Source organism: Belonocnema kinseyi, chromosome 8 (assembly GCF_010883055.1).
Source record: "Belonocnema kinseyi isolate 2016_QV_RU_SX_M_011 chromosome 8, B_treatae_v1, whole genome shotgun sequence".
Classification (NCBI taxonomy): Eukaryota; Metazoa; Arthropoda; class Insecta; order Hymenoptera; family Cynipidae; genus Belonocnema; species Belonocnema kinseyi.
The window spans coordinates 15656432-15667076 of NC_046664.1; the positions used below are offsets into that span (position 1 = coordinate 15656432).

The 10645-nt window shown below is 34.3% G+C and overlaps 1 protein-coding gene across 3 annotated transcripts in view; it reads left to right on the forward strand.

Annotated features, from left to right (window-relative positions):
- Nucleotides 1-10645, forward strand: part of LOC117177982 (probable multidrug resistance-associated protein lethal(2)03659) — a 29583-nt gene that overhangs the window by 1716 nt on the left and 17222 nt on the right. Inside the window, exon 1 of one of the 3 annotated variants that reach the window (XM_033369141.1) lies at nucleotides 9057-9180. The exons of the other annotated variants lie outside the window; for them this stretch is intronic. The gene's annotated coding sequence lies outside the window, so the exon portion shown is untranslated. Of the gene's footprint in view, nucleotides 1-9056; nucleotides 9181-10645 lie in introns of those variants that run through there. 3 annotated transcript variants of the gene reach the window in all.

The following is a 10645-nucleotide window of genomic DNA, read 5'->3' on the forward strand; positions in this document are numbered from 1 at the left end:
TATATGTGTCTCAATTTTTTCTAGTGTCGAATAGTCTTAGTTATTGGCCGTTGAAAAGCAGTGTACCGGTAGTGGCGTTTTGGCCGTTTAAGGGTTAATGCAGACTTCGATCTGCATTTCTTTAAGAATCTTGATTAAATTGAAAATGTCCGGATTAGGCGTGTAAAATTCAGCGTTTAATTTTGAATGCTACGCTTCACAAACGTTTGTTGTGCGCGTAGTTTTATGCATCCGAACATTTTCAATTTAATCAAGATTTTTAAAGAAATGCAGATCGAAGTCTACATCAAAATGAGGAGTGCGGCAACAACGAGAAGAGAAATAATCGAAGAAGAACAATTTCTTATCGATGCAATTTTGACATTCCAAGTCGGATTCATAAATCGTTTTAAGTCCGGTCGTCAGGTTTCACGCCAGTTTTACCAGTTCTTTTATAAATTAATATTTTACCAAGTTTCAGTAAAAAGTTGAGTTTGGTTAAATTATAGAATAGCTGGTACCCTCCTTTATTTCCTGGAAATTTTTTTTCCCAAAATCAAACTATTGGCACATGAAATTGAAGTAATTTCGAAGCGATTTGTTTAAAAAAGCACTAAAATTATTGTTAATTGCATTAATTTAACGTGTCAAATATGGGTCTACCAAAAATTTGAATTTTCCGTATTTAGCTTACGGTTTAAGTCTTTTTACAACCCTCTGCAAGGTGAAACGTTATAAATAAGTGTGATTTGAACTTTTATTTAAATATCTTAAGATATTTTGTTATTTTTTATTCATAAAAACCATTTTACTTACAAAAAAAAAGAAATAGTTGTTAAAGAGAAAGAATCTTTTCAAATTCTAAAGCACCTCGACCCCTTTACCAACATTAAAAAAAAATACAAATGAAAATTTTATAATTAGCTATACTGATGAAAATAATTCACAAAATATGTTACATTTTATTACAAAACATTAAATTTTTTCGTACATATACTCTTTTTCCCCAGCAAGAATGTTTAAAAACACTTTAATAGTAAGTTGAATAGGGCAAATTCAAATTTTTGGTAGACCCATATTTGACACGTTATAATAATGCAATTAACAATAATTTTAATGCTTTTTTTTAACAAATCGCTTCAAATTTACTTAAATTTCATGTTCCAACAGTTTGATTTTCGAGAAAAAAAATGTGTCCATGAAATAAATGGTGGTAACAGCTATTCTATAATCTAACCTTGAGTTTAGTTTAAACTGAAATAAATAGCTGAAATGTATGAGAGAGAAATATGTAGCTAATTTCAATATTTATTTCGCTTTATTGAGATAATATTTGGTTGAATAATATTTCATTATTATTATGTATGAACTCTAGCTGACAAATTAATTAGATTAGTTTATTTATATTCTAGTATTATATTGTTGACAATACATATTTCCCATCAATTTTTAAACACGCCTGCATAAAGAATTTTTTTTTACATTTTGCTGCCAGTCCTAAGTCTGGGTAAAGTGTCAAGGAAAATTCATGGTAAATGTGAGTTGATCGTTCTACGGCGAACGACGAGAAGCGGAGAAGGTAGTAGCCATGGGTACGGCACTCAATGTGAATTGCGCAAGTGACTCAGACTCGAATAAGTGCTCCCTCGTGGATCTCCTCTTAACTAAAAGTTGAATGAAATTAATGCACCTACCGACTCCTGCTACGAAAAGTTTCATAACCCCGAGTGTATTTAAAAAATATTTTATTAATTAAAAAGGTAATTGTGAACTGTTAATGAAATGGTATACACATTAACATGCAGTCTGTCAACTTTGTTAAGAATAAAGGTTCAATTGCAGAATAGAGGCGTCACTTCTGTTTATTATTATTTTAAAAAATTATTATTCTGTTTGTTATTTTTTATTATCAACGTTTCTCCTTATTTATTTAAAATTCTCAAAAATAGGGGTGACGCCCTTATTCTGCAATTTAACCATAATGAAATCATTCGCAATAAGTAAAATTTGAAATAATTCATAACTTTAGCAATGCTATTGGCTATTTTTTTATTTAAACTTTTGCAATGATCAAGTTTTTCTTTGTCACGAGCAAAACATAACTTCAAAATTTTAAAATCTTTTTTACAAAAATCATTCTTGTATTCCCAACTTATATTATAAAATTGTTTTCGGTTAACGTATTGATATTTTTAGTTTCGTACAACTTGTCATCCCATTACACACCATTACAGGATTTGCTGATTAGACAAAACTTACTAATTGTTTTATTCAAATTAACCTGCTTGTTCGATCAGCAAACAAATGCAACTGTTGCACATGCGTAGTGTCCAGCCCCCTGGCTCTTCCTATCCAGCCTATGCTTTAGAAGTGACGTGAGAGTTGACCACGGCCACGGTGGCGCTGATTGTTCATTGGGCCGAGATTCATTCAAATGCATGAGAAAAAACATAAAAATTGAATTTTTATATAATAAAAAAGATTTTCTTAAATTTTCTTCTGCAGTACACTATCAAGAAAGCTCCTTATATTTTTCAAAGCAAAATTTATTATGAAAAAATGTAAGTTGCTCGAGTTTTATACGAAAATTCGGTTTACTTTTTGGCGGGCAGTTCAAATAGAAGCTCTGTCATCTCTATTTAAATGTTGATATTATTATTTATTGTTTTGATTAAAGTGAAGAATTGTATTAATACTACATGATATGATTATTTAATAATAATAATTGAACATTAAAAATACTTTTTAAAATATTGTTTTGAGTTACAAATGCAAAAAATATGAAATTATATATAGCCTAAGAACGAACTAGTATACAAATTCATTTTTCCTTAAAGTTTAATAAATGATTTGTCAATATTGCAATGCAATTGAAATATTATGATGATATTTCGTCGTCTCGTTCTTCTAGACCATTAAGTAGTAATACCTTTCTGCTAGATCTGATCACAGTTTAAAGCATATTTAAATTAAAAAAAGGAACAAAATAGCGGCCCGTGACTTTCATCTTATACGATGACAACCTGTCCCTCCATCGGCGATACGTCATTATATTTTTCTGTGAGATCTGAGCAGCTTGTGTTTTTTCTGTTCGCCACTTTTAAGATTAACTCAAGTGTTCTCATCGAATATGAGTAACGATAAAAGTAAAATTTACAATCGAGATCGCCAGAAAAGAAAATCTCGAAGAGATCGTGAGCCTTTTGATCATGAAAATTGTCAAAGAAAATCTCGACCTTGCAAGGAGGCTAGGTTTCGGCGTAACCATATTTCTGGACATTCGGCGTCTATGGAGGATCCCTTGAGAAAAAGTGAAAATCGATCATCTCAGGTCCTGCGTTCGAGACACCGTTCACCTAGATATTCGTATTCCAGGAGCCGATCACCCAGGTATTATCAATCTAGAAGCCGATCACCTACATATTCTCGGTCCAGGAGCCGCTCTCATACACGCCGGCACATTCGGGAGCGAAGACCTAGAAGACCGACCCATCGACACAGGCTAGATACTCCAGAACGACGCACGAGCGGCTCGGCTGAGTATGGCCGTACCGATTACGCCCCGCGAGGTGTGACGGATAAAAACGTTTGGCAAAAAACTCGTCCTCCAGAAGACAGACGAGAATTGTCGCAGTCACCAGAATATAGTGGTCGCTCATCAACCCAATCTTCAGACCATGATCTTCCTTCTTCCGGAGAATTTTCAAATCCAGGAGGTGATGTCCAACTCAAAACTGACATCCTAAAAATAATCGGCAAAGATTTCTCAAATACGGATATTCCTGGAAGAAGGGTTCATAATGTTCTAAGTAAAAATTGGTCTGAAATTTTATCGAAGGGCGTATCGAAGGAAATTATTGAAGATCTAATAAAGAAGTATCGTCCGCCTGAAAATTTCAAATCCCTTGAAGCTCCAACTTTAAATCCAGAGGTGAGATATACTCAGGGTGACCAGATGACTGGGTAGGAAAAGCAGGACATCCCACTCCTTACCACCTCCCACCATTAATTCTTTTCCGCTCCTAGCCCAATTTGGCGCGTTATTTGAAAATTAAAAGTGATTATCCTGTGATTTTAACCTGTGAATAATAAATGTAGAAAATGAAACTCACAGCGACAGAGTATTATTTAGGAGACTAAGAAACTCAAAATGAAACTTGAAAAATTTAATTAAACATAACCTTGCAATGGTACTTACGTTAGATTTGTACAGTGACAGAGACACAGAACACTTTCCCCTTCGCAGTCATTGGAATAGTAAAGTGAAGAACGGGAATGGGAAACACAAACCGAATATATACCAGGTTATGGCTTTTTATACGATCAGTAGTAGGACTCCGGGCCGTTTTGCAGTGGAAAATCTAACGGACTTCTTTTTCCATCGACAAATATTAAAAAAAGAGGTCTATTTGTTTTTCAGCTTTCGACACGGTCTCGGAATCCCATCGCAGTTTGAACAAGCACAATTCCTAGAGAGAAGTGCTGCGCGAACACAAACGTAGGGAACAATGAAGTTAATCCAATAAATTTGTCATCGGTCAAGCGACGAATTTTATTCCTCTAGAGCTAAGGCTTCGCTGGTAGAAGTTGTGCAGGAAATTTAGGTCCGTGCAATAAAAAATGCAAATATCGCGAATATCTTGAAAAAGAAGGACATCAGACAAAAAAGAAGGACAGAAGGGCAAACATCGAAAAAGAAGGACATGTCCTTCCAAAGAAGGACGTCTGGTCATCCTGGATATACTATGTCTGATGCTTCTCGTACTAAAGATTCTTTATAGGTAACAGCCCAGACCAAAGTTGGTGCGGCCATATTAGCGAATGGTTTGGCCTTGACAAAATTGTTTAATGATGGGGCTGAGGTTGATCCTCTACTTGTGACATATATAAGCAATTCAGCAAGGTTAATGGCTGATGTCCATTATAACATTTCCATAACAAGACGGGCGGTCATTACCCCAAACGTGAATCATTTAGTAGAAGATGTGGTCTCAAATTTACCGATTGAATCCCAGCTTTTAGGGGAAAAACTGACTGATCGCATAAAAGCTGCTAAAGACATCCAGAAGCAAAGTAAATCTATCGCCAGGCCACGACATTCAGGTAACAGAGGCAGTTTTTCGGCTAGCAGACGCGGTATTGCGAACTAATGAACTAATCTCTAAAGGCGCCGTTTCAGAATTTCAACCTTGCAAAGGCCAGTTTATTTCATCTTACTTTTTAGTAGATAAGCCAAATGGTTAAAATGCGTTTCATCCTAAATTTGAAGAAACTAAATTATTTTATACAAGCACCCCACTTTAAATTAGAAGATCAAAAGAGCGTCATGAGGCTTTTAACAAAGAATTCTTATATGGCCTTTACTGATTTGAAAGTTGCTTACTACTTAATATCAGTTTCAGAAGAAGATAGAAAATATTTGCGTTTTGAATTTAATAATATACTATACCAGTTTAATTGTTTACCTTTTGGTCTGCACAGCACCATATCAGTTTACAAAAATAATGAAGCCCCTAATTCAATGTTTGAGGAGCAAAGGTTTGTTATCTGTCATTTATTTATATGATATTATTTTAATATCAACAAATAAACAAGACTGTTTTTTAAACTTCACAGAAACGAAAGAAAATTTAGAATGTCTTGGTTTTATAATTAATTTTGAAAAATCTTGCTTAACACCTACGCATGAATGTAGATTTTTGGGGGTTTTCTTTAATAGTGTCAACTTGATAGTTGAATTACCACTGGAAAGAAAGAAAAAATCAAAAAATTGACACAAAAGTTCCAATTAACTACTGAACGTCGAATCAGAGATATTGCACATTGTATTGGTACTTTAGTTTCAGCATGTCCTGGTGTCAGATGTGGGTGGTTATATACGAAATCAATGGAACGAGAAAAATTTTTAGCTTTGAAAAGTGTTAAGGGAAATTTTGATAAGTCAATAAAATTGTCAAAGGAGGTAAAATCTGAGCTTCAGTGGTGGATTAAAAATATTTCGGTCACAAACAATCTTATTAGAGATTCTCAGTTTCACTTAGAAGTTTTTTCAGACGCGCCACTAACGGGATGGGGTGCGTATTGTAACGGAGAAAATGCTCATGGTTGATGGGATACAGACGATCAAAAGAGTTCTATTAATTATTTTGGAATTAAAAGCTGCCTTTAATGCTCTTAAAAGTTTTGCCGCCAACTACAGTTCTTGCCAAATTTTACTTCGAATTGATAACACTGCGGCAATTTCCAATATCAATCGTATGGATGGGGCGCGGCACAAAAAATTACATAAAATAGCAAAATCTATTTGGCAATGGTGTGAAAAACGAGGTATTCGGATTTTTGCTTCTTACATTAAATCTAAAGAAAACATAGTGGCAGATAGAGAATCTCGCGTTCTTCCTCGAGAAACTGAGTGGGAGTTAAGTAACTGCGATTTTCAAAGTATAATAAAAAGATTTGGAAATTTTAAAATTGATTTGTTTGCAACAAGTATCAATAACAAATGCAAAAAGTTTGTATCCTGGTTTAAAGACCCAGAATCCATGGCTATTGATGCTCTTACAATATCTTGAAAATCTTTTTATTTTTATGCTTTCCCGCCCTTTTCTTTAATTCTACGAACAATATCCTTTGTTTTTAGATTTATTAACTGATGAGTCAGTAGTATTAGGTCCACGAGTCAACTTACTTATATCTCCTTTTAGGAAAGTTCACCCCTTAGCCTCCAACCTTATCCTGGTAGCCGGCAGACTATCTGGAAGGCTTTTCAAAGGAAAGGAGTATCGGAATCGGGTATTTCTATCATGATAGCATCTTTATCTCAGGCGACAATTAAACAATATGACAATCCTTACGATTATGGTGGCAGTATTGCGATAAAAACAAAATATCAGTGTTCACTGCAAATTCTAAGGATGTGCTTGCATTTCTAGTAGAAGTTTTTGAGCCTGATCATGGTCGAAATGCTTATGACAGATTGCATCCCCCGCTTTTACTTTGATTACATCGCGAAATATCGCCTTTTGCCACAGTTTTATTATTTTTTCATCCTTAGGCACAATAATATATTTAAATGTTTTAGTGCCTGACTGCTTGTAACTGTATCCAAATTTGCACCCGACAATCACACATTTCACCATTTTTTAAAACAAATCTTTTTTCACTGGATGTCAAACTCTTGTACTTTCCCGTTATTATAAGTAAAAATACTTAAAAACGTCTTTTTTAAACTAAAAGTGTAAATATTTACATTATCACATGCATTTGCGCAGCTAGTCGGCCCAATGCATAGCCAGCGCCACCGTGGCTGCGGTCAACATTTCCGTCATTTTCAACTCAGAGTGCCAGGGGGTTGGTAGTGTCATTCACTCGACTCTAGCGCGCCTCTCTCGGATCACATCAGAAGCTCTACCGGCCCGTCCCGCATTCCCCTATAAGTTCTCAAAAAATATGCCTGAGTGCCGTGGCCATGGTAACAGCGTGGAGGGGGAAGGCACCACCCATCGACATATAGAAATGGACCGGTAACGCTTTGGGGAGAACTGAAATGGGCTCTAGAGATAGATAAAATATATGAGACGTAGACCTGCCTTTATCTATTTCAGGACTCTGTCAAGTGAATTGGTGGCCCCAGGTATTGCCTAAATATTCTGTACGGTTGATTAAAAAAAAAGATAAACAATACATTAGAAATTTGGAGATATAATAAATTGAATTTTAAAGAAAATTCATGTAAAATAACCTGTTTCAGATAGATTATTTTAAAAACTTGGTAACCTTAAATTCTTCTTGAAATTGGATTGAAAATGGTACAATAATAATCGTTTTGTAAGTCAAAAATAATGTAAAAACTTTTAAAAATTTAAACAATATTTCTATAACATAAAAAGTAACCATTTGTATTGCATGGGTACATAACTTCATATTTTGAGGTTTTGTTTTTGTTGTAACATTTTTTATTTTACTATATCCAATAACTTTACTTACGTATGAAAACATATCCCCATATAAACGTCTTGACAATGCCCACAAACTACACAGACTGCCACCATTTTTTATATTCATGTAAAATAAATTATAATTAAATAAATTATAAATATATCAATTCTGAAAAGTGCGATTGGGGCACTCGCGACACAAAGTACGATCATGTGCTGCGTTAAACTTCACGTAACGAAAATATTCTCGACCAATCAGCTTTATCTAGAAAGAGATGGGTCTACGTCTCATGATTTTTCTCTGTCTAGAGCCAATTACTGTTCTCCCCACAGCATTACCGGTCCATTTCTATACGCCGATGGTACCACCCGCTGTGTTTACCTGACCGCGCCGCAACTCGACATCAGTCAAGAAAAAGATAGAGTTTGTGGGATGCAAAGTGTGCATTTGGGAAGGATTGAATATCTTTTTCTATCCATACATTTATATCTTTTTGAATCTTTTTACTTCCAGTAGGGTGCTCAGTAGGTTTTTATTTAATGCTCAGGCGTTTATTTGTGTTAAGAATGTATTATTTTTTATAAATATTAAAAAAGGCTGAACTGCTCTCAAAATTTATCTCAACATTAAATTTTATTTATATTAAACTATATATTTTCATGACTTTTTCTTTTTTTAAATAATTAGTAGTAGTTACTCTTATTTTTTCATATATTTTTATTTGTTCATTTGCAAACAGCACCAAGTTTTAGATTATTTTTACTTTTTCTTAATGCTATTCAATGAAAAAGTCAGACCTACTTTTTGTGGCGCTATCTGTTGGATTAGTTTGACCGACATTTCCCTTCCGGATCGTAAGAAAACTACTACTGCATACACATACACGGTCGAGGCAGGGGGCTGATTGCAGATCAGCAGATTGCATGTACAAAGTTTGCAGGAGTGAAAGAGATCGATAAAAGAACATACAGTTACCATCTCTTTCACTCTTGGGGCCTTTCTGAATGCAATCAGTTGATCTGCAATTGTGTGAAAGCGCCCTCGCTGACATGGGTTTTGGTCGCGTCAACTAGAAAAGTTCTCGACGTGTTGTTTCCCAACCTTGCAGTGTTACGTGTCATATAAAATGAAAACCTGACATTGAAAAGAAATTATTTTCTTATATATTTAAACAAAATTACTCTCTATCTTTACATGTATCTGTAATAATAATAGAGAGATATAGGGTACTTGTGTGAAGTCCTGATTTGAAAGTAATGAACGGTAAGTTGGATCTAAATTTGACATTTATTTCACGAATGAGGGTGCAGTCTCTAGAGTTAGCAAATTCTCGACAACATAAAATTGGAGAAGGTAACCAAGAAACTTACCGGTAAGTTACCGAATATTCGACAATTTACAAGTTCATTTCTTTAATTTATTTTTCATGTTATGGCCGATTCCACCAACTTTGATTAAATTTTAATCATTGATTAACTTAGTTTAATCAGTAAAGTGCGTTCCACCAACTTTTAAAACATGATTAAAGAAATCTAATCGTGGATTAACTTAAACGGCCATTTTTGGCTGTTTAGCGAGTTAATCAGCGATTAACGGGAGTCAACATAACCTCAAAGTTGAAGTTCAAGTATAGTGTGAAATATTGATTGGATTTATAACGATAGCTTGTACTCACACAACTTACATTCAATTTCAATCAATAACTAATTCCTATCCATTTATTTGGAAACGATGTGCATAAAAAAGCACGTCGCCGCTCGTCGTTCGTGAGCAGTGAAGGTATATTTTGCGCACGAATACAAGTTCGAAATCAGCCAATCAGAATCACCATTACAACAGAAACACGCAGAAACTAGACTTGTTGTGAACAGAGCATACGGTTGGCTAACCAGAGGTTACAAATTCATGGTGGAACGCGCCACAAGTTAATTGTGATTAAAACGCTGAGTAAAAAATAATCATGATTATCTAATCATGAATTTAATCACAGCTGGTGGAATCGGCCTTAAAGAATGTTGCTCGAACGCAATTCGCAGGTTTCCGGTAATTAACAAAAAAAATCTGAAGTAAATAAACCAGTAAGCTTCTATAAATCACTCCAGAACTCACCAATGTAACTTACCGGTAGGAATGGTTCGTTCAATCAGGTGACTGCACAAACTCTATGAATCAGCTCATTGGACAGAAATTCATTGGAGAAATTTTTCCTCCACTAAGATTGTTTCAACCCAAACTTCTTTTTAAAAAATCCAATTATTGAATATATTTATTTATTTTTGTTATAACATGATAGAATATCTTCCGCTAATATTTCTCTATGAAATTTAGGTGATTGCAACAATTTTCGTATTATTTTCCCGCAGCGGGAGCGTCGAATACTAAAAAAAAGCAATTTTTTCGTCAGAATTGTATATTAATAAAAAATGTGAAAATTAAATGAAAAATCAAGCTGGTCAATTCTCTTTGAAATTTTAGTAGTTTCTTTTCCAAAGACACACGTCAATAACGGTACAGATTGTTCCGCTTTGAATTATTTTTGAACCAGAAAAAAGTAACCGCGATACTGCGCAGCACAATGGAAGGAAAAGCTCTTTTTTCGCTCGAAAAGTCTAGAGTTTTCAATTTTGGTCCAATTAATGTTTTAAAAAAATCAGTAAAATGCAATAAATTAAAGATTTGATTTAATGTAATTCATGCATTAATTAAATTTAATTAAAGAAATTAAATA